The sequence below is a fragment of the Garra rufa genome, chromosome 17 (genome assembly GCF_049309525.1).
Source record: "Garra rufa chromosome 17, GarRuf1.0, whole genome shotgun sequence".
Taxonomy (NCBI): Eukaryota; Metazoa; Chordata; class Actinopteri; order Cypriniformes; family Cyprinidae; genus Garra; species Garra rufa.
The window spans coordinates 37,545,312-37,570,496 of NC_133377.1; the positions used below are offsets into that span (position 1 = coordinate 37,545,312).

Sequence of the window (25,185 nt, forward strand, 5' to 3'; positions counted from 1 at the left end):
ATATATATATATATATATATATATATATATATATATATATATATATATATATATATATAAACAAACCTTTTTTTTATTTAATTAAATATGTTTTTTACAGTCTGTTTCTTATCAGTCAGTAAGATTTAATGTTTTGTAAAGAAGTCTCTTTTGCACACCAAGCCTGAGTTTAAGTACAGCAAAAACAGTACAATTTAAAAATATTTTTCCAATTTAAAATAACTGTTTTCTGTTTGAATCTATTTTAGAAATCATTCCAATATTCTGATTTGCTGCTCAAAAAACATTTATTATTATGATTATGTTGAAAACAGCTGATAGAATTTTTATTTCTGGTTTAAGAATAGAAAGTTCAGAAGAACCGTATTAATTTTAAAATATAAATCTTTTGTAACATTATAAATGTTTTTGTTATCACTTTTAATCAATTTAAAGCATCCGTGCTAAATAAAAGTATTAATTTCTATAATTTCTTTCCCAAAATATTATACCGACTCCAAGCTTTTAAATGGTATAGTGTATAATGTTACAAAAGTTTTTTTAATTCAGATAAACGATGATCTTTGGATCTTTCTATTCATTAAAGAATCCTGAAAAAAATCGAACTGTTTTAAATACTACTACTACTACTAATGTTTCTTAAACAGCAAATGAGCATATTAGAATGATTTCTGAAGGATCATGTGACACTGAAGAGTAATGATGCTAAAAATGAAGCTTTGATCACAGGAATAAATTACCTTTTAAAATATATTCAAATAGAAAACCATTGAAATAGTAGAAATGCTTTACCTGTACTTTATCAAATTAATGCAGGATTGCTAAGCAAAAGAGAATTCTTTAAAAAACATAAAAAATCTGACTGCTCAAACTTTTCTCTGTCTTTTTGTCATTCATAAATAAAACAGGTCAGATTTCTGTAATAGTACTGAATGTATTTTAAATACACAATAACCAGATTCATATATTTATCATTAATCAATCTAGTTAATTTCAGTCTCATATATTTTTAACTAACTGAATATTGCTTGTTTCACAGCTAGCCATTCATACTTTTTAATTGAATATATGCAATTGTTTTCACAATGAACAGATGTATGCTGATTCAAAGTCATTTGAATAAATGCATTTTGAAAATATGATTATTTAAATAAATTCAAATAGATGCAGTTTGTTCCAAACCTGTCTGTTTTTTTTTTTTATCAGCTGTCACAACACAAAAGAGAATATTTTGAAGAATTTTAGTAACCAAACAACCAAAAAATAACATGGAAGTCAATGGGTACCGTCAATTATTTGGTTACCAACATTGTTCAAAATATCTTCTCTTGTGTTTAGCAGCTGAAAGAAACTCATACAAGTTTGGAACAAGCTGATGGTGACTAAATGAAGACACAATTTCATTTTTAGGTCAGTTATTACTTTAAAAAATACTACACTCTTAATTAAAAAAAAAAAAAAAAGAATCATAGAAGAACCTTTTTGTCTAAATGGTTCCATAAAGAATCTTTATCTTCTTTTTCACAAAAGTTTCTTTGTCGTAAATATGGTTCTTTAGATTGTAAAAAGGAAATTGTTCTTTAAAGAACCTTTGACTAAATGGTTCTTTGTGGAACCAAAAATGGTTCTTCTATGGCATCGCTTGAAAAACCTTTTGAAGCAACTTTATTTTTAAAAGTGTATGCCATGATTTTCTTACCCGTTTTATTTGTGTATGACTGAGTAACATACACCATATTAAATCTAATTAAAACTATGTAATCCAAATTGTGTATGCAATTAAAATACATAAATGTACTTTTTTTTTTTTTTTTTACTTTACTAAGGCTGCACTACTGAGGAGGTCCCGTTCCGTAAACCACAAAGAAGCTCCTCGCACCTCAAATACCCAACCAACGCGTACTATATTACCCATATGTCTGATCGCAGTGAATTGAGCAATCTATAACAGAGGCTGAATGCCAGTGTAATGATGAACAGGGTACTTGCAGAACGCTCGGTCTCTGAGGAGCGAATGCACATTTGTTATTTTGCCTGAGTGATGTTTTGGCAGCATTTTCTACAAATTGTTTGTAGTGTAAATCAAACGCCGGCCTCTGTGGGTCACACAGTCGAGCGAACGGTCGGAAAGTGGCTGAACGGGTTACACTATGTAAATCTCCGCAAATTATAGAATAAATTAGTAGGGGTCATAATAAATCCACAGCTTTGTCTTCTCTGGAAATGCAGAGATAAACAAATAAAGGCACATGTATGCCGCCGCACACAGGCTTTTATGCTCAAATAGAGAGATAGCTGAATGCATGTGCTTTATTTATCCCTGGGGGGCAGTATTCACGTCCACAGTCAGTCAGACACATTTCCATTTCAACATATCGCTCTCTTTCATCTACAATCAAACATTCTCACATCCCCCTGGAAGCTAATTTCCTGAAACAAGGCTTCGCAATTTTCTTTCAAGCTGACATAACACGAGATGAAATGTCACTGCTTCACCTTGTGTTTGCCGCTAATGATCTTTTGCACTAAACACATTGTTTAGTAATTATAAAAGAGCATTACACGCTCGCAACCTGAAAGAGATGTGAACAGACAGCCAAAGCAAAGTTTGTTTTTCTCCCACTGGAGTCCTGGTACACGATTTTGTGGATGAGGGAAGGTTCGCTCATATTTTCTCTCTTTTTTTTTTTTTTTTGGTTACTCCTGCTTAGTCACTGCAAAACTAGACAACAGTGTCCTGGCCTTTATTTGTTAATTACGATAAATATTATGTTTAATTTAGTGTATTTTCAGCTACTAACAAGTATGCAGTACTTTAAGCTTTATTAAACACTTTATTAAAACAGGTTGAAATCTATAATGCAAAATTACTTTGCAAATTGCTTTAAAGAACATCATCCCACACAGTTTGGCTGTTGAATTTCAGATTTTTACCTGGTATCTGGTCAAATGGTTTGAGTAGCACTCATTTGTTAAGATTGCATGAAGAATGAACAATACAATTGTTACACTATTTATTCGTCTTTGTTAATGTTAGTTAATGATAATACAGTATTTTATTGTTTGTTCATGTTCGCAGTGCATTAACTACATTAGTGAATGCTGAAATTAAAATGCTGTATAAGTATTGTTAATTCATATAATTCATATTAACTTATGTTAACTAATGAACCTTATTGTAAGGTGTTACCAATTATTTTTTGTTGTTGTTGTTGTTTTGTTGTTTTTTTGATGGAAAAAAATCACTTATTTATAATATCTGGGAATCAGAATGTCCTGAATGTTTGGGGTCAGTAAATTTTTTTTATTTTTATTTTTATTTTTTAAGAAATACTTTTAATCATTAAGAACAATTTAATTTTAGTATAATTGAGATTATAGTTTTTATTAATATTTTAAGTCTTTTTTTATTTTTTCTATTCTAATTTTAATTGGAGTGTTTGAATGTTTTAGTACTATTTTTGTGCTTTTGTAATTTTTATATAGTTAAGAAAAAAATCCTCCCTCCAGTTTTAAAAATTAAATGAAAAATAAAACACAATTGTTGAAAAATGTTTAAAACATTTGTATTACTTCAAAAAAAAAATTATATATATATATATATATATATATATATATAATTTTTTTTTTAAGTAATACAAATGTTTTAAACATTTTTCAACAATTGTGTTTTATTTTTCATTTTGTTTTAATTAACTCCAATAACTAATGAAGAGAAGAGAACTATTTAAGAGAAGAGCACAATAAATTGATAAACAGTTACAGTAAAAATTATATTGTTGCAAAAACAAAATTATATTCTTCTATAGTCTTCACAAAAAGTAATAACCAGCACACCTTCTTTATATTCACTTATAATGATAATGATAAATGTTACTCCATCAAATTTTAAAGGATCAAGTGACACTGGAGTAAGACTGGACTAATGATGCTGAAAATTCAGCTTTTCATCACAGGAATAAATTACATTTTAAAATCGATTAAAATAGAAAGCAGTTATTTTAAATAATTTAAGTAATAATATTTCACACTAAGTCTTTTTTGACCAAATAATTCAGCCTTGGTTATCATAATGCACTTATCTTACTAGCTACAAACCTTTAAAAAGTAGTATAAATGAGCTTTTTTGACATAATGCATAAGTTACTACCTTTAAACCACTTTTGCAACTGCCTAGCAACACCCTGGGAATTTTCATTATATTTCATTATATTTTCATTATATTCACCTTTTTCTTAAATGCTGAAGTAAGCCTGGTTGAGACTTCAGGTTCATTTTCCGCTGTAGGGAAACAAGTAAAAGAATAACAACGTGCAGTAAATCATAAAACCGTTTGCACTACAAACCAGTGTCTTATGAAGGTCTTATGAAGCTAAATGATTGGTCTGTGCAAGAAACTGAATATTATTTACAACATTATTACCTGTAGTTCAGAACCTCAGGCAGATGGGGAAAATTATTATTTTCAAAAAACAACTTGACGAAACGTATACACAATTACATTATTAAAACACCCAATAGTGATGACAAATGTGATGTTTTGCATGCCTAAAGCATATTAAGTAAATAAACTAGCCTTCCTCAGCTCACCTTTTTACAAATGCAATAACAAACCATAAAAACTTCATCCAAGTGCTTTCAAGTTCACATATCCGCATAAATGCCTGACAACATAAAAATGAATGAAGAGCTATAATGTATATAAAAATGTCCCTGTAATGCTACAGTGCAGATTATCTCTGCGAGCCTGCTGAGATGAATCGGTTATGAAAGCAGCTCTGTGAATTGTGATGACAATTGTCTCAATAAGGGCAACTGGTAATTGGAGAAATGTATTAATCATGGAAAGCACCAGGGACGTTCGCAGCGCATGCAGCGTGTGGAGGAAGCTTCTCCTTGGCAACACTAGGCTATGTTTAGGCAGCGGGTGCCAGCGTTTGTTCTGGTGATGGTCGATTGATTTGGGTCTCACTGGAAGCAGGCAAGACAACAGTTTTTGTCCAGAATATTGTTTATGCAATTATGGGTCATTAAGTGCTTGTTTTGGGGTCTTTAGAGGGTAAACATGAACCATATCTGAAGTGTCTTCTCAGAGTTCCTTTGGAAAGTCTTAAAGGGACAGTTCACCCAAAAATATAACTTTTCTTACCCTCAAGTCATCCAAGATGTGTACTACCAGCCCTGCATTTATTTGTTCCAAAATACAGCAAGAACTGTTACATTGTAAAATATTTTTTATCTTTTAAAATAACTGTTTTATATATTTTAAAATATTATTTATTTCTGTGATCAAATCTAAATGATCACATGATCTTTCAGAAATCATTCTAATATTCTGATTTGCTGTTCAAGAAACAATAATAATAATAATTACTATTATATTATCAATATTTAAAACTGTTGAGTACTTTTTTTTTTTTCAAAATTCTTTGAATAGTAAGATAAGCATTTACCTGATATGAAATGCTTTTGTAATGTTATCCACTATACCATTAAAAGCTTGGAGTCAGTATTTATTTATTTAGCTAATTTTTTTCTTTCTATTAATTCTGGAAATTGATCATTTTATTCAGCAAGGATGCTTTAAATTGATCAAGTGATGAGTAAGATATTTAGAATTTCGGATAAATGCTATTCTTCTGAACTTTCTATTCATCAAAAAAACTTGAGAAAAATTCTACTCAGTTGTTTTCAACATTATAATAACAACAATAATGTGTTTTTTGCAGCAAATCATAATATTAGAATGATTTCTGAAGGATCGTGTGGCTGGAGTAATGATGCTAAAAATTCAGCTTTGAAATCACAGGAATAAATTACATTTTAAAATGTATTCAAAGAGAAAGCAGTTGTTTTAAATGGTGTATGTGACGTTTTTACATTCCACAGCCTCAAAAAAGCCAAAATACTTGACAAAAGAAAAAATCCCAGTAGTATATGTTTGCCTGAGGCTATAGATTAATGTTGAAAATAATTTTTAATTTCTTGCACAGACCGATTGTTTTGCTTCATAAGACCTCAGTATATCATCAAGAGTCACTGTATTAAATTTGTCTTCCTTGATATGCGCTTTTATTCTTAAAGACAGGCAGCCGCTGACTTGTGTTTTAGGAATCACCAAAGACCACAGTTTCAGCAAAAAATCTTCTTTACTGTTTTACTGAAGAAAGTAATCTGCATTTTGGATGACCTGAGGGTGAGTAAATTAACAGCAAATTTCCATTTTTGGGAGAGCTGTGCCTTTAAATCTCAAGGTTATTTATTGGTATTGTTGGTTCCATGAAGAAAGTTTAACATGGAAACTTTACATTCCACAAAAGATTCATTAGGTTAGCAAAAAATAGTTCTTTTAAGAAAAATTTTGTGGCTTAAGCAGAACAGATCTATAAGTTACTCAATCGAAACTCACTTGCAGATGCCTGACAGTCACTCCGAACCAGCCAAAATACTCGAAATAAGCCAAAATGCCAGTGTATATTGTCTGAGGCTATAGATTAATGTTGAAAATAATTGTCAGTTTCTTGCACAGACCTATCGTTTTGCTTCATAAGACCGCAGTATATAGTCACAGGTCTTAATTTTGTCTTCCTTTTTTTCTTAAAAACAGGCAGCCACTGACCTTTAAAACTAAAGGTTATTTATTGGTCTTGTTGGTTCCATGATAAGTTTAACGTTGAACCTTTACATTCCACAAAAAGTTCATTACACTGTTAGACATTTCAAAGGGTTTTTACAGTAACTTACTGGCAACACTGTTGCCAGTAAGTTACTGTAATTAGGATTTACAGTACCCAACTGTATTTCAGTTTACAGTAAGGTACTGTAGTAATGTACTGCCATATATTATTGTAATTCATTGTTTTGTATATAGATTTTAATTCACTCCACACACCGCTCAGTGTCTGGGCTCATTTGCACGAAAGCGGACTCCTAGTGCTTCTCTCTGCGAGTTTCACTAACGAACTTACCTGTACTCTGTCTTGTCCAAGTCTGTCCAACTCCAGTCTCCAGCGGTGTGTGAGCCGTCAGTCAGCGTTGGGGGTGTGTACCGTAAGCCTGTTGAGTTTCCTCTGACGATCGTTCCTGGAATCTCCCCATCATCGAATCTGCAAGGAAAAGGATCATTAGATCTATCGTGGATTTCATCTCTGGATCAAACATAGTCATAGTCTCATACTCACCATTTCTGTTTGCTGCATTATCTCCGATACTCTGCTGTTTAAATAAATCTTCTCATCATTACTTACCTGGTTGTCCGTCTGCTTCGTAACAGTATAAGTTACTCAGTCAAAACTCACTTTCGGATGCCTGACAGTCACTCCGAACCAGCCAAAATACTCTAAATAAGCCAAAATAACAGTGTATATGTGTATATTTTTGCCTGTTGAAAGTTCAGTGTTCAATATCTTACACAGACCTCAGTATATCATCAGGAGTAATGGGTATTAATTTTGTCTTTCTTGATGTACTTTGTTTTTTTGTTTTTTTTTAGACATGGAGCCACTGACTTGCGTTTTATGAATCCCTAAGTACTACAGTTTTAACAAAAAGTCATCTTTACTGTTCTACTGACGAAAAAAATTACCTACCTCTTGGATGGCCTAAAGATGATAGAATTAACAGCTAATTTTACTTTTTGATTTAAAACTAAAGGTTCTTATTGGCATTGTTGGTTCCATGTAGTGTTTAACATCCATGGAACATTTACATTCCACAAAAGGTTCTTTAGGTTGGAAAAAATGGTTCTTCTAGGGCATTGCTGCAAAAAGAAAACCCTTTATTTTTAAGAGTGTGATTGATTTGCGTCTGCATGTAGGTAAAAAAAAAAGGAATGTCAAAATCAATACTAATGCAAATAATTCTGTGGCAGAAACATACATCTACTTGTGCGAGGGAGAAAATTGAGTTGCAGAAAGTGCAATTATTGTAAGAATTCCAGCTGATTGGCTTCGGACAGAAATTTTGCAACTTTCAAGTGCAGGAAAGGGTTTTTAAAGCCTCCCATATCAAAAGTGGCAGGAATTATGGTTTTCACCATGGCAACAAAAGTGGAGAGCTTTCATTATGCCCCAGACAGCTGAGGGAGTTACTTAAATAAGAGAAAATGTGCATTTGTCTCTCAGTAATCACAGAGAAAATGGAGCACCTCAAAACTGTGGATGTGGGTTTGAAGCAGTGGTGATTAGAATAACCTTTAACAGGCTCTATGACGGCAACTCTTGATATAATGAGCTTTATTACTGTAATATCCTGGTGCTTCCATGACTAGATCTCTGATTCTCTTCTTCCAAGCAGGCTTTTTAAGCAGCAGAAATCTTAATGCTCAATATGCTTTTTAATAATCTGTTATGTTGAAGTGATGATAACCACAGCTGCTGAGTGTTAAAAACAAGTCATAAAGAAAAATTTCCCTCAGCAACAATTTGAAGCCGCAAAGCCACCGGATTTTTGTGGCATGTTGCACAATCTTGTAATTGCATTGGCTTCAACTAGAGTGAAGTCGAGTGAAGAGACAACGTCTGTCTGATTTGGTAAACATGGGGTCTTGAGATGGGATGCGCTGAATCTGCTCATCCATCCATCCATTTGCCCCCCAGTTCAGAGGAAGAGGTAAAAATAAATCGGGCTTTGATTTATTGGCCGTCATTTATTCTGCGAAATGATTTCTTTCGTACTCCTTTAATTATGCGGCAAAGGCGAGACATAGGCTATCAGATGTCTGCCTTTGAAAACGGATACGACGCATTTAACAAAATTAGATATTAGATAAGACTCATACATAACATCATCTTTCAGTCCTTCAGTGATGTTTAGACATTGATAGCTTCGTTATAATTAATTGGAAGTAATATCTATTTATTCTTCTTTTTTTTTAATGCAAAGTATTTTGTTATGTCCCTGTTGTCCCTCAGTCTGCGCTGAATCCCGTCATCTTTGGCCATAAAATATTGGGGTCCACCCTTATGAGACACCATTGACCAGAAGTGACATCATTCAGCTGTTGAAACAATGAGGTGAAGAAACAGGCAAATAATATCATCATTTCATATTTTTCATTGTTTATTGAAGGGGATGACTTTTGTGCTCAACAGCTGAACAGAAAGTATATATTAAAGCTGCTAATTTTGTCTCTTAATACTCACTAATAATAATCACAATGACATTTTTAATTGTTTTTACATCCCTCATTTAGTATGTATTCTCCTGCTCCACACTCGGTTAACTGAAGTACTTAATTCAGCCATATATGTTTGAACAAGAAACTGATTCCAAAAAAGAAGAGCAAATTATACAGGGTCATCTACATGTTAATGTATCAGAATGGTAATAAATTCTTTGTATCACAGTCTCTACAACGTCGGACACGAACGGTAATTGATATCATTAGCCTTTGGCTTGACTACATTATCAAACAGCTAATAATGTGTTGCTACAAACCATGTTCTTTCTGATTTGCTAATGAAATAAAAAAAGCCCCATCCACATGTTGACAGGATTGTCTATATGCTTGTGACAGAAGGATGTTTCAAACCACTTTTTTGAAAGCTTCTTTATTACACTGCAGTTTTAATGAGAAAGTGTTTGGCATATTAAAGCATATGTGACCCTGGACCACAAAACCAGTCTTAAGTAGCACAGGTATATTTGTAGAAATAGCCAAAAATTCATTGTATGGGTTAAAATGATCAATTTTTCTTTTATGCCAAAAAGGATATCAAAGGAGAAGTTCACTTCCAGAAGAAAAATTTACAGATAATTTACTCACCCCCTTTGTCATTCAAGATGTTCATGTCTGTCTGTCTTCAGTCATAAATTCATTTTTTTTTTTTTTTTTGAGGAAAAATGTCAGGATTTAAATGGTGCCCATGAATTTGAACTTCCAAATGTAGCTTCAAATGGCTCTAAACGCTCCCAGCCGAGGAAGAAGGGTCCTATCTAGTGAAACGATTGGTTATTTTCCTAAAAAAAAAATGACAATTTATATACTGTTTAACCTCAAATGCTTGTCTTGTCTAGCTCTGCAATGCACATGCTTTCCAGGTCAATAAAGTTAGGGTGTGTCAAAAAACTCCTATCTCATTTTCTCCTCCAACTTTCGCTGCAGAAGTAACTAACTGTCATGAACCGGAATAAACAGAGCTCATGCAAATATATATAAATTGTAATTTTTTTTTTAATTTTTTTTTTTAATTTTTTTTAGAAATGAAGAGTTCGTTTCAAGAGATAAGACCCTTCTTCCTCGGCTGGGATCATTTAGAGCCCTTTGAAGCTGCATTTAAACTGCATTTCAGACGTTCAAACTCACGGGCACCATAGAAGTCAACTATATGGAGAACATTCCTGATTTTTGTTCCTCCAAAAACATAATTTCTTTATGACTGAAGAAAAAAAGACACAAATGTTTTGGGTAAGTAAATTAGCTGTAATTTTTTGTTCTGGAAGTGAACTTCTTTAAGTAAAGATCATGTTCCGTGAAGATATTCTGTAAATTTCCTACCATTAAAATATTTTAACTAAATTTTTGATTAGTAAAATGCATGGCTAAGAATTTATTTGGGCAACTTTAAAGGCGATTTTCTTAGTATTTTGATTATCAGATTCCAGATATTCAAATAGTTGTGTCTCGGCCAAATATTGTCCTATTATAACAGATCATATGCCAATGGAAAGCTTATTTATCCAGGATGTATAAATCTTAATTTAAAAAATTAACCCTTATGACTGGTTTTGTGGTCCAGGGTTGCAGGGTTTTTAAAATACCAGATAGACATGTAAACAACGTTCTAAACTTGATTTTCCCTACAGGGTGGTCATTAAAATTAATACTAATAAAATGATGTTTTAATATAAATATGCATTAAAAAGTAGCAATTTTAAACAATGTGGCATATAGATTTTTTTTTTATTTCCTTATATGGAGTGTCTATTTGCACCAAGCGCAAATGGCCCACATTGTTGGCAGAAGCTATTTACACTAACTCCGCCCACAAACATGTAATTGGGCTATAGTCAACACTACAAAAGACGGTTATCAAACAACGGCTCCAGTGGCGTAGATGGTAAACCGCATGTTGTAGACTTTCTAATGCGATTGAACCGAGTTCGACTCCGACTTTTGCCGAACTTTTTCTGAATCTCAAATCACTTCAGAAAAGCATTTATTTTCATTAAAAATGAAAGTAATCAAAAAGTGAAAAATAAAGTATCGGGTAGGGTTAGGGTAGGTGTAGGGAGGGCTTTATTGTCCCAATAAGGTGGCATCCATTTAATAACTTGATAAATAGTTTACACTCAATATGTTATTATTACATACATTTTTTTTTTTTTTAAATGTACTACAGTGAATTAATTCATCGTTAAATCATATGCACTGGTATTTTGGATCATTTAAGTCGGAGTGACTGTCAGGTGTCCAAAAGTGAGTTCTGATTAACTAACTTGTAGATATGTGGTGGTCAAGCTGTGAACCGTTTCAAACAGTTCAGTCCAGTTCACTAAAAAGAACCGATTTTAAAAAAATTATTAATTAATTGATTCTGGACATCACTCTGGACCATTTGCCTGGGGCTATAGATTAATGCAAATAATGTTCAGTTTCTTGCACAGACTGATTGTTTCACTTCATAAGACCTCAATATAACATCAGGAGTCATGGGTGTTAATTTTGTCCTCCTTGATATGCTTTTTTTTTTTTATTCTTAAAAGTTTTTACTTTTCTACTGCAGAAAGTAAGTCGCCTACATCTTGGATGACTTGAGGATGAGAGAATTAACAGCATTTTTTCATTTTCTCTTTAAAACTAAAGGTTCTATTTTGGTATCATTGGTTCCATAAAGATTGTACCAAGCTGGAATCCGCCTTTTGCCAAATTTTTTGTGAATCCTAAATCACTTCGGAAAATTAGTTTTCCGAAAATAAAGTTGAGAGATTTTTTTTGGGTAGGGTTAGGGTAGGTGTAGGGAGGGCTTTATTGTCCCAATAGGGTGGCATCCATTTAATAACTTGTATTGAAATTATAATTTACACTTGATACGTGTTTATTGCATACTGTTTTTAATGTACTACAACACTGGGGTGCAGATAATTGCCACTATTTGCAATAAGTAATAATGATAACAGATTGTTATTTTAACAGTGTAAATACTATTTACACTTAGTGCAAACAAAGATGAGCCACAGCCTTAAGTTTATTCTTTTTCATTTTTTGGAAGTCATTGCAAAAGGGCTCCTGATGGTGGCAGGCTGGTGGCAAAGAGCCATGATATAAATTCAGACATCAGAGAAACAAATACATTAGTAAAGCTGTTTTTTGGCAATTTGCAAACAACTGACTTGACTTCAAAATATATGACAATGACTTTTATGTATTTTTGATTATGTAGGCTAATTATGCAATGCTGACTTGGGCAGTAGCTGTAGATTTTCAACAAATGTTTTTAAGAATTATATTCAGACAATTTCAGATTTGTTGATAGGATTAAATTTGAATAAACAAAATTGAAAAATGAAATATTAGTGGACTTTTAATCCACTCTTAAGTGGAAAAGATGTGTTTTGTTGGATGAAAATATGTGCATAATGTTGTGGGGATTTAAGAAAATAAATTGAGTTTATTAGAATTAAGAAATACAGTTGAAAAATTGCCAGAGCCCTAAAAAATCGCCGGCAACAAGACAGCCTAGTAACAGCAGGGCGAGACATGGCGGCAATGAACATGAACCTTAAATCTCACATGATTCTCCTGATGGTTATCTCTAAACGAGCATGAATGGCCATCAGTCGCAATAGATGCGCTAGAATCCTCAAATAATTACCGATGGTGTAGAAACTGAACCGCTAGAGGTCCCGCCCACTCGCTCTCTCATGCAACCGGAGACTTCACGGAGGGTTCCGCTGCTGTCAGACTCTATTGCTCAACGTTTGCCAGACTTGGATAAGAGTGGACGGAGGGACTTGGGGCCGGAGAAAGGGATTCACGAGCTGATTTTTTTGGACACACTCGCCAGTGGATTGTGATCATTCTGTAAGGTAAATAAGTGTCCTGATGCATGCTCGCTCATTTAAATGATGACTTTGCCCCGGCGACCGTGGAAGCCACCCTTCTTCTCCCGTTAGATGAACGTTAACGTTAATGTGCTTCGCAGGACGCCGTTTGCACATGCAAGCATCGTTGGAGTTTGCTGCTGTCAAATAGGCTATCTTGATCTTTAAGTGTGCATTGCTTTATTTCTTGTTTTTGTGCTCGGTTTCCATAACGGAGCACTTCTGTATCAAACATGACACGGGGAAGCTGGTTTAAAGCCCACCGGAGTTCGTCACACTCGGTAGATGCGAAACATCAGGCGATGTTGCATAATTTCATTCTCTAAATTATTGCTTTCATTTACAATATAGTATTGATAGGCAATAGTGTTATCGATTTGTGCATGTTTAGCTTCTGAAACTGAAAAATCTAAACTTTGAGCTTTAGTTGAGTGCAGATACACTGCTACATGTCGAACATAATGCAAGATCGGTTCGTTTGTATCATAGTTAAATGAGCAAATTCTAAGTTTATTAAATTTGTGTCTAGCCAAACCGGTTTTATACGCGCATGATCGTCAACTCTGTTAGATGCCCGTAGAAATATTGCGTAAAATCATAGTCGCGTTTGAACTGTTTGATTGATTAACACAAATCTGCTGAACTAATAACAAATATTATAAACCTTAAGAACCTAAACGAATTGTTAACATGTTCTTATGCACTGCTAGACATTCTGGTTCGATTCCTATGATGAATAATTATTCATAATTTTAGTAAATAGAAGCTAATAGTTGTAAAATTGCAATTTGGCTGCTTGATTCTATGTTAGTTTGTTAGTATGTTAGTTCACTAATGTAAACTAAAAGCAGCGATTAAGTGAATTTCTGTGGGAGCGAAGAGGAAAATCGATTGCGATTCGAAAAGCGATTTGGCGCGTTTGCTGATATCCAAGGGAAATCGCTAGTTAAAAATAGTTAAAAGAGAATAAAAATCATGTTATGTCAGAGGAATAATTCTAAAATTGTTACTATTTTTTATTTTTTATTTTAGCAAACGACATATTGTTTAAAATAACTCTTTAGAAACCTACATAATTTCGTAAATGTGATTATCGATTCTTACAATGAATAATTATTCTTCATTTTAGTAAATATAGGCTAATATTTGTTAAATTGCAAGTTGGATTGGTATTTGACTGTTTGATTGAATTTTAGTTAGTGGTTTTGCTTTATTAACGTAACCTAAAACCAGCCATAAGTAGATTTATTTATTTATTTATTTATTTATTTATTTTTGGGAGCGCCTGCGATTTGTCATGTTTACTAATATCCAATGGAAATCGCTAGAAAAAAATAGATAAAAGGGAACAGCTCCTTATACATTTGTTTAAAATAACTATTTAGAGTATAATTTTGTGATTGTGATTATCAATAATTTTCAGGTTCGATTCCTACCATGGATGATAATTTATCATTTTAGTAAATATAGGCTAATAGTTATAAAAGGTTGGTGTATTTGACTGTTTAGTTAGCATTTTACTTGATTTATTAACGTAACCTAAAAGCAGCGATAAGTCAATTTCTGTGGAAGCGAAGATGAAAATCCGTGGTAGCGCCTAACGATTTGTCGCGTTTACTGATATCCAACGGAAATCGCTAGTAAAAATAGATAAAAGAGAATAAAAATTATGTTAGAGCAATCATTTTAAAATTGTTTCTATTTCTGTTTTTATTTCAACAAACAACTCCTTATACATTGTTTAGAATAACTATTTAGAGTATAATTGTGTGATTGTGATCACCAATAATTTTCAAGTTCGATTCCTACCATGAATAATTATTCATCATTTTAGTTAATATAGGCTAATATTTGTTGAATTGCAAGTTGGATTGGTGTATTTGACTGTTTAATTCAATTTTAGTAAGTGGTTTTGCTTTATTAACGTAACCTAAAAGCAGTAATTAAATCGATTTCTGTGGAAGCGAAGATGAAAATGCGCGGTAAATGACTCGCGATTTGTCACGTTTACTGATATCCAACAGAAATCACTAGTAAAAAATAGATAAAAGGGAATAAAAATCATGTTATCTCAGAGCAATCAATTTTTTTTTATTTCAACAAATAACTATTTAGAGTATATTTTGGTGATTGTGATTACCAATAATTCGGTAAAGGTTCGTTTCTTACCATGAATAATTATTTATAATTTTAGTAAATATATGCTAATAATTATAAAATTGCAACTAGGGTTGGTGTATTTGACTGTTTAGTTAGTATTTAACTTGATTTATTAACGTAACCCAAAAGTAACGATCAATCAAAATTTTCTGTGGGAGCGAAGATGAAAATTGCGATAAATGCCTAGCGATTTGGTGCGTATACTGATATCCAGCAGTAATCGCTAGTGAAAAAAAAAATAGATACTGTTATTAATATTAATATTGTTTAGTTCAATTAAAAGGAACAACAACTGCTCGTACACTGTTTAAAATAACTATGAAGAGCTACATCATTTCATGACTGCGATTATCAATCATTTTGAGCTATAGCACCTTCCGAATACAGATGCTGTGAGGGTCTTTTTGTGTTATAGTATATTTTTGTTGGAGTTAGAGTGATTTAAATTATGTTCACAGTGAAACTGAATTCAACTCTCAAACATTAAACCGCATCTAAACATTAAGGTCCGTTCACACTGGCATCAAATAAATGAAGTTGCTGTGTTGTTGATCTTCTAGGGTTTTTTTTTTTTTCAGCCGTTGTGTCCAACCTAGTAGGTATTTTTTCTTAAGTAATCACCTTGTGACTGTTAAAAAAAATGCATCTAATGTAGAATTAATGGCTGTAGTATGAATCTTACTCAGATGTAGGCTACTAAGGATGTCGCCATGTTGTTGTCATGTGACTACTGTTTCATGAATACTGTGAATTCAGACATAGCCTACAACTCTTTCACATACTGTTCTTCATCTACTATAAAGCCAGGAAAGTACGCATTCGGATGTTGCCATTGACTTCCACACACTTTACTGCCCTAGTAACTGTAATGAGCATCACTACTCTTCCGATGTTGTTACTTGTCAGATTGCATTGAGTTCAGGTCATTATGTTGCTGCAAGGCATTGATGGTGTGAACAGGGTTTAGAGGTCTGGTTTGTATTGAGACTAACCTTTCAGTGTATGCTTTGGTAATGTGCAGTTATTTATTATCAGCAACGTTTGAACATAAACTCCTTTACAGCGCAGTTTCGAGTCAAGTTCACATAATTGATGGGTGGGTTTTGTGGCACTTTGATTGACACAAAGCTTAATGGTATCTACTCACTGCAAGTGCACAGACATCCCAGATGCCAGTATTGCTTTCCAAGCTTGGTTTTCTTCTTAGAGTGGGGAACATTTGCTATAGATGCCGCTAGAAATTCAGACGGGTTGATTGATACTTCTGGCCAAGCTTGTGGTTAGAGCCATCTCCGAAAAAATTTATATCAGCTTAATGTGAAAAAAAATTTTTGTTAGGTTTCCAACAGAGTAAATGCAGGAAATTAAGAAACAACCAACAGTTACAAATCACAAATTGGTTAATAGCCAAAACAACCAGTCAAGATGCTGATTAAATTTAAACATTGATGCGGTGGGCTGTATTTCTGATTGCACAATGATTTACAATTATAGGGGTAAATGCAAATTTACAAAAATGATCATTTAATCAGTGCCGTTTTATTAAATAGTTATGTAATGATGAGCTCGGATGACAAATGAATTTACGGATGAAGACAAAGACTCAAACTTTGCACACAATCATGTTCATGCAGCATTAACTAGAAAACAACAGGACACTATAATGTCAGTAATTCTGGTGTTGTGGGCCACATAGGCGACCCATCATTGATTTCTCACAGCAGTTGTTTATGAGGCCGACTTTTTTCGTCTTTGCAGTGCTGGCAGACTGAGGATTTTTGCATATTTAGATTTATGGACAGTTTATATAGGAATGCTTCACCCAAAATGAAAATTACTCATCTTTAGGCTCCAAGTAGATGTGTTTGTTTTCTCATCTAAGCAGATTTGGAGAAATTCAGCATTGCATCACTTGCTCACCAGTGGATCCTCAGGGCTCTGTACTTACTTTGTGTTTGTAGTTTTAGAAACTTAACTTTAAAAATGTAGAAGCACAGTCAAAATTTCTAATCAATAATCAAAAAATGTAATATAAAATTTTAAGGTTAAAAAAAGGTTCAATTTGACTCAAAGTAATTTAAGGAATTTTGTTTTTACCTTTGTAATGGCATTTTTGGCAACTTTATTAAAAGTATGTCATCTTTAAAAAAAAATGTAATTAAAACAACAGAAAAGAAAAAGTAGAATAAATTACCAATCAAATGAAATCAGTATTAACAATTTATTTGTACTACAAAAGTGGCTTGTAGGTGTTTAATGACGCTCAGAGGTGGCATGAGTGCAATCAAATTTGTAAATTAATGTTGAGGTTAATGTTTTAAAGGGGTCATCGGATGCCCAATTTTCACAAAGTTCATATAATTCTTTTGGGTCTTAATGAAAAGTCTATAATATACTTTGGTTAAAAATTCTCAATAGTATTGTAAAAAACCACCCTTTTTTGTCAAAATCAGCTCTGCAAAATATCAGCTCATTTTATTGCATGGGCCCTTTAAATGCAACAGAACACCTCAATCGCTCAATCAGAGTCTTCCTCTGCACCTGGGTCGACACAATGGCGATCGTATTCGGACTGTTTCAGCTCGGTGAGGGCGGGTCTAAGGTAAGACGCTCATGTCAATCTACTGTGTTTCGTCACAACAACAAGAAGCTGAGAATGACCTGATTTTAAAAAAGGGGATATTACTTTTAAAGATTAAAAAAATATCACTGGGTGGATTTTTGTCAATGTAGGGTGGTTGTGCACACAAACTGCCAACACACATTAATGTTCAAACAGCATATAAAAGTTAGTTTTGCATCCGATGACCCCTTTAAATATAAAATGTTGAATACAAAAAAAAAAATTAATGATTTAAATAACTGAAAAGATACAGTACTTTAAAAATGAAACTATATCTGCCAGTAGGTGGCGGCAAGTTACTGAATCAACTTCATTTGATTCAATCGAACGGCCGAAGTGACTCTTTATGAATAGGAAATTGAATCATTGACTCACTAGATTTATTTAAAAACGCACGTTCATTCATAAACGGAACAACGCTGTGTTTAAATGGAGATGTACAGTGGCTCAGTTGTGACTTGTTTCAGACCATTTTTGATGACGGAATAGAGCAAAATCAGGCAATAGTGTTATAGTCAGGTAATGTAAGTTACTTAAAGGTGCCATAGAATGCATTGAAACAATATTTTAAATTGTTTTCTGCAGTGTTGTTTTTGACAACCATCTTAGCTTTAGTCTTAGTCTTAGTCTTTTGGACTAAAATGCTTCTTAGTTTTAGTCAAATTTTAGTCACTTCTATATGTGATAGTTTTAGTCCAATTTTAGTCGACGAAAAGTCAAAAAGGTTTTAGTCTAGTTTTAGTCGACGAAAAGTCAAAAAGGTTTTAGTCAAAAAAAGGGAAAAAAGTAGTCTTTTAACAAATTAATGTAGGTCAGTAAGTATTTTGCTGTTGGGTAGTGTCACTTATAAGTTCTGAAAATAGCAGATCTATAGTTCAACACAATGTGAGCTTCCGGATCGACTATTTTCACCAATAATTACAATAATGAAGGCTGTTTTAGAACATAAAAGACAAACAAGGATGGAATGCTAAAACGGCTTGCCATACTAGTATAGCAAAGAGTATTTAATGCTAAAACGGCTTGCCATAGCGTCAGATACTTTTTAAGTTTTAATTGGCATGCACAATAAGCGGAAATGTCATGCATTTTAAACGTCTGACGGACCACCCACTAACATTTTCGTCTATTCTCGTCTCGTCAATGAAAACTCACACGCGTCTCGTCATGTTTTAGTCATCAACGAGCCATTTTTATCTCGTCATCGTCTCGTTATCGTCATGAAAAAAAGTGGCGTCAACGAAATGATTTCGTCATCGTCATCGTTGACGAAAACAACACTGGTTCTCTGATATCTACATAGAAGGTATATGGCATAGGAAAGAGCAAAAAATCTGCAGAAATGGTTTTACAGGTCCATTTACAACCCTAGGATTTGTCCCTAGAATGAAATGCTCTGTTATTGCCTTATTTGGAAGGTTCCTGCATAATAATGAGGAGCTCTGCTCCGATTGGCTGTCTCACAGAGCGGCTTGCTCACACAGCTGTAAGGAAACACATGGAGGAAATATATATTTAATTACGGCCGCTTAATTTATTTAACTCTAGCCGGTTTGTTGAATCTGACGTTTTGAATCCGCAAAATTTTTTTCTCTCACTACTGTGATCGCATGTGCTCTGTGTAACGCTATACTGCAGCAAAGTAGTATAATGTAAGAAGGACTTACCACACAAGTTTTGATGCTTTAGTGATGCTCAGGATCTGTAAATCATTGGCTATCATCAGTGCACTCATCTCTCCGTTTATGTGGTAAGTAAAATCTTATGTACAGGCTAGCGCTAGCATTAAGCTAACCATGTCCCTTCAGTGGTTTTATTGATGTTCTGACGTTACTAATGATTGGGCGATGCAAATGTTGGGGGCGTAACTATTAACGATCGGGACTATTGCGTAATAGTCGGTGTTATGTTGGAATTGACCTATTTTTCGGTGGTCTTTTGCAAACACCAGATTTATATAAGAAGGAGGAAATGGTGGAGTTTGAGACTCACAGTATGTCATGTCCATGTACTGAACTGTTATTATTCAACTATGCCAAGCTAAACACAGTTTTCCATTCTATGGCACCTTTGATATTAACTTATTTAACTGTTGTATTAAATCAATATAGTTCATTGCAATTTCACAAAGTTCCATTATAATCAATTAAGCTTTCTACAGTGCACAATGAATCTCTTATTTACACTCTCTCTAGACTTTGTTTTATGTAAGGATTTGTGAGATATGTCCGTCATACATTACTTAACGTTGCAAAAACATGTAGAAACCTTTGAAACTCCCTTCAGCACGAACACAAATATGCTGGTCAGGTCAGTCGCACATGGTGCTCCTAAATATTTCTTCATAGTACACAGTAGTCTTCAGTTGCAAGCGCCAACTGAAATGGTCGCACTGTAGAGCCCTAATCCTGAATGGGTGCCATCAAAATGAGTCCAAACAGCTGATAAAAACATCACACTAATCCACACTCCAGTCCATCACTTAACATCTTGTGAAGTGAAAAACTGTTTGTAAGAACCAAATCCATCATTTAGCATCAAACCATTGGTTTTAATATTATTAGGAAGTGTATTATGGACTATGTTTTGGCCAGAGGTGATGGAAACTAATGTAGACTGCATCTGCAATTAGTTGGTTTGTTGTAGACATTTAAACCACAACAAATCCATTCTCAGAATGGTGTTAAACTGATCCTTATTAATGATGAAAGGGTGATGTTGTGCTCTAATGAATGCACGCACAGACAGCTGCAGACAGTGAGCTATATTATCACGTTGTTCGCCCTGTGAATTCACCTTTATGCTCCCCGTCATAGCTCACATCTGGCGTGATGGAAATATAGCGATGCCCCTTCAGCCCTCCACCGAGACACCTGCTGCTCTTTACAGCCGGAGCTTGACAGAGTCTTGTGCCGTGGCATCCCTTTGGCACTGGTGTCAGTGGAAACCTGCCCTGCTGCTCTGCTTCTGTGTGCATTCATTTTCTTTCCAAGACTCAGATGGCAGAAAATAGCAATTAGAATCATTCTCTGACAGAAAATAAACCTCTGAACTGTCCTTTTTTTCTGTCAAAGAATGCATCGTTGTTTTTTTTCTTTTTAAAAGAAATCCAGCCTTTGTCTCGCTTGTCTGTTGTTCTAGAGAGCAAGAAATGGTTGTGAACGCCACAACTTTGCAGTTGTATAATCAAAAACAGAATATTCAGTGGGAAGTAATGTGGAGTGGGACTTATTCCAACCCTCTATGTTGCAAGTAAATGTCTCTCTCTTTCTTTTCTATCAAATGCACATGACGAAATCAAAATGACATCAAAGTACCCATTCACCGATCGTTCTGCTTAGTGCTGCTGTAAGTCGAATACATCTAATGCCGTCTGCTGGACTAAGTGAGCTCATTGTTGCGTGTATCTGATTTTATTTTCACCACCTGCGAACTCACAAAGAGCTCATAAAAGGCACTTTACCTCCTCGTTGCTCTATGTTTGCCCTCTGCTCATTTTGTTTTGGATACATGCTTGTTTCCTTTGTGAAATCATGTTGCATAATAGTGTTGCATCTTATTATTACATCCTGTTTTTGGTTCATATAGAAGTATTTGGTGCTTGTTGCGTTTATATTTCATTCGACCCGGATCGAGACCCATCTTTTTAGCAGTCTTGGTCTGCTTGTTTGGTGTGCACCAGGGTTCGGATAGCAGCGTTCACACTTACTCAAATGAACTGCACTAACAGAGCAATCGCAACAGAGTTTGTTTTAAGCAAACCAAACATGACAAGTGTGAACACACCCTAAGACTAAGCACTAATGCAAGTGGCAGTTTTCATAGTAATTTGCAATGTGATTAATATTAATGAGCCCATCAATCTTTCAGAACTCAGTTTTACAATTTCTTTTTTCCCCCCACAAAATATATTAAATGACTAATTTCTGTGTAATATGACAAATACATTAAAAGTTTGAATGAATGAGTTTATTTGTTATACTTTCAAGCCAAGTTTTAAAGTTGAATTATGCCTTATAATGTATGTCAGGGTTATTATAGTTAACTAAAACTACAACTATTATTATACAGGTTATTTAAAATAAAATAAATGTTAACTGAAATAGAAAATTAAAAAACTTAAACTTGTTTTTTTAGGTTCCTTTCAAAGCACTATTTCTCATTTTCATTTAGTTTAACTTGATGTGTTAAAATATCTCAAACTACAACTGAAATGGAAATTAATAAACATTATATTGACTGTATAAACTATGAAAATTTGTATGTATGCAAATTGTATAATATCCAAGGTACACATTTCCAGTAATTGTGCAGTTAATTCTCATATTGCATTTTCAGAAAGTTTTAGAATATTTGCGCTCTCCCCAAATTCGTCGCTACCAAAAAACAGTAATAATAATTTTATTAAAAGGGTTATATTGACCTATTAAGATTTTGCATATATCTATATTGTAAATATATTGTTTTGCTGTTTGATTTAAAACATTTTTAGAGGTAAATCAATAACAATTACATTTTCAACCATATTTCATGTGTAATTTATAAGATTTGTTGTATTTTGAATCCACTTTTTCTTTGTAAAAGGCATCAAGCACATTTTTGGTAGTGACAATTTTAAAGGATAACGCCCAAAAAAATAAAGATGTCACTACCGAAACTCCACCAATTTTTTCGATAGTGACAATTTTAGATGCTTTTGAACCTAGCTTAAAGATGCAAATCAGCACATGGTTAGCTAGCACAGTTATGAACAGTTGTACACATAAAAACTAAATGTTGTAAATGTTATGGAATAACTTCTAAAAAAGTGTGCTTAATTGCAGAAAAAAAGGTGTTTGGTAGTGACGTTCCTTAAAGTTACACACAGATTTTTCAGAGTTTTGAACTCAAAATGATGGGATCTATGCACACCTTGTAGCTATGAGAGAGAGAGTGACACATAAATATTTCCTGATCATTAATGTAGGGATGTAGTTAAAATCAGTCTCAGCCAATGGACTAAAACACTGTTTCGGTAGTGAAATGAAAAATACGGAACACATTTTTTTTACATAAAGAAAATCTAAAAATTTGTTTGTACTTCACTTTTTTAAAAGAATTAAAAAGATACATTTAAAAACAACAATGGAAAAAAAATTACAAAAATGATTTTATTATTTTCATAAGTTGAAATTTAGGAGTTACGGTTCAGGACAGCCACTGCCCAACTGAAACTACTCAATAAATGCTGATTTTTTTTAATATATATTAAGCTGACTGATATTTTAAATATTATTGTGGGTTTCAATCGATAATAGAAGGATCTTAGTAAATGTCTAAGATTTGAATACCTAAATGCTTTTAAATGTGTTTTTTGGTTGTGGTACAGCAGTTTGCACCAATTCTGTAGAATGGCCCATATATATGGACTCCAGATATTTAGCTGTGATATTGGGGACATTTATTATAAAAAATGGCTCATTTTGAACAAACCTGTAAGTCAGCAGGACACGGCACAATGTTGAACGTCCTGCTGTAGTTTCCAGAATCGTTTAGTTTATACGTTTAAATTTATGCTTCCTCTGTGAAAGTGTCATTGAGAGTTGTAGTTTATTGTGTTTGAGCTGATAGGAGTGGAAGGAAAGAGAAGGTTGGCACGCTACATTAGACATAATGTCAGTGCTCAGAGATTGCTGCCTCTTTATTTTGTGCCCTTAGCTGCTCTTCTTATTCCATTGACCTCTTGTGTTTATTGCATGAGTGCATGTGTGTATAGCGGTTACAAGCATTGCACATCCATAGCTAATTCTATGCGTGTTCATCACACAGCGTGACCAGTTTGAGTCTAGTCTGTGACATTTACTGATACCGTTTTCTCTCTGTGCTTTGCTATCAGGTGGAAGGGTTTAAGTGTTTAGCACAGTACATTTGTTGCCTGTAAATGCTGTTATTTATTTGCTATAATTTGTGGTTTGTTTGTATAATGGACAACTGGCTGTTACTGTCCATCATCATCCAAACACTGACATACTGATGATTTTTTTGCTCCAGTTTTCTGGCTGACATCCAGCACCAGCAGAGCATCAGTCTGGCCCACAGAATCCACTCATTTCTGACATCTCTGTTCATATTCACATACTACAATACTGCTCTGACCATTTTGCAGTGTGCAGTGTGTATGCAACCTGTAGTATGCAGCCAGAAGACATTGCATATGTTATATTATATATAATGAATATAAATAAATTAATCCAGCCTCTCATTTGTATGCATGCCTGAATGAATCAGTCGGAATGAATAAATAATGGTGTTAATGGAAAGACTAATTAAAAAGAAAGTAAACAACTCACCCACATAGATGTCACCCTTTATGTCATGTCAAAATCAAATCTAAAATGACTTGAAAACATGATCTCTGAGGTTTTTTTTTGTGAGCATTGATGATCTAAAATAATTTACTATTCACAAATAAAATATAGATTTAATCTGCGATTTACTTAATGTAAAAATACCCTTTTCTTTTAAACGGTAAGTAATGTTTGTTTAACCTGAAAAATGTGTCAACATTAAATGAAGTGTACGTGAAATATGAATTTATATTGTAAACAAAAATAATCTGTATAATTGAATAAATAAAAATACATGCATAAATATTAATACAGTATAAAAAATGTAAATAGATATGTATATAAATATATAAATGAGACGGCATCAAATGTTTACATACAGCTTTCAGAATCTGCAAAATGTTAATTATTTTACCAAACTAAGAAGGAACATACAAAATGCATGTTATTTTTTATTTAGTACTGACCTGAATAAGATATTTGACATAAGACATTCACATACAGTCCAAAAGAGAAAATAATAGCTGAATTTATAAAAATGACCCTGTTCAAAAGTTTACATACACTTGATTCTTAATACTGTGTTTTTACATGAATGATCCACAGCTGTTTTTTTGTTTGTTTATTTGTCCCTTGTTTGTCCTGAACAGTTAAACCGTCCCCTGTTCTTTAGAAAAATCCTTCAGGTGCCACAAATTCTTCGGTTTTTCAGCATTTTTGTGTGTTTGAACCCTTTCCAACAATGACTGTATGATTTTGAGATCCATCTTTTAACACTGAGGACGACTGAGGGACTCATATGCAACTATTACAGAAGAGTCAATGCTCACTGATGCTTCAGATGGAAAAACTATCCATTAATAGCTGGGGGTGAAAACTTTTGAATGTAATGAGAATGTGTACGTTTTTCTTATTTTGCCTAAATATCATATATTTTTTTTCATTTAGTACTGTCCTTCAGAAGCTATAGGAGATACTTACATGTTCCCCAGAAGACAAAATTAGTTCAACTTACCCTGATCTTCAAATTCA

At 33.5% G+C, this 25,185-nt stretch overlaps 1 protein-coding gene across 1 annotated transcript in view; it reads left to right on the top strand.

The window, feature by feature from the left end:
• The first annotated feature begins 12,884 nt into the window (after window positions 1–12,884).
• The window catches only part of jupb (junction plakoglobin b), a 119,277-nt gene continuing 106,976 nt past the window's right edge, over window positions 12,885–25,185 (top strand). Inside the window, exon 1 of the mRNA XM_073821498.1 lies at window positions 12,885–13,029. The gene's annotated coding sequence lies outside the window, so the exon portion shown is untranslated. The remainder of the gene's footprint in view (window positions 13,030–25,185) is intronic.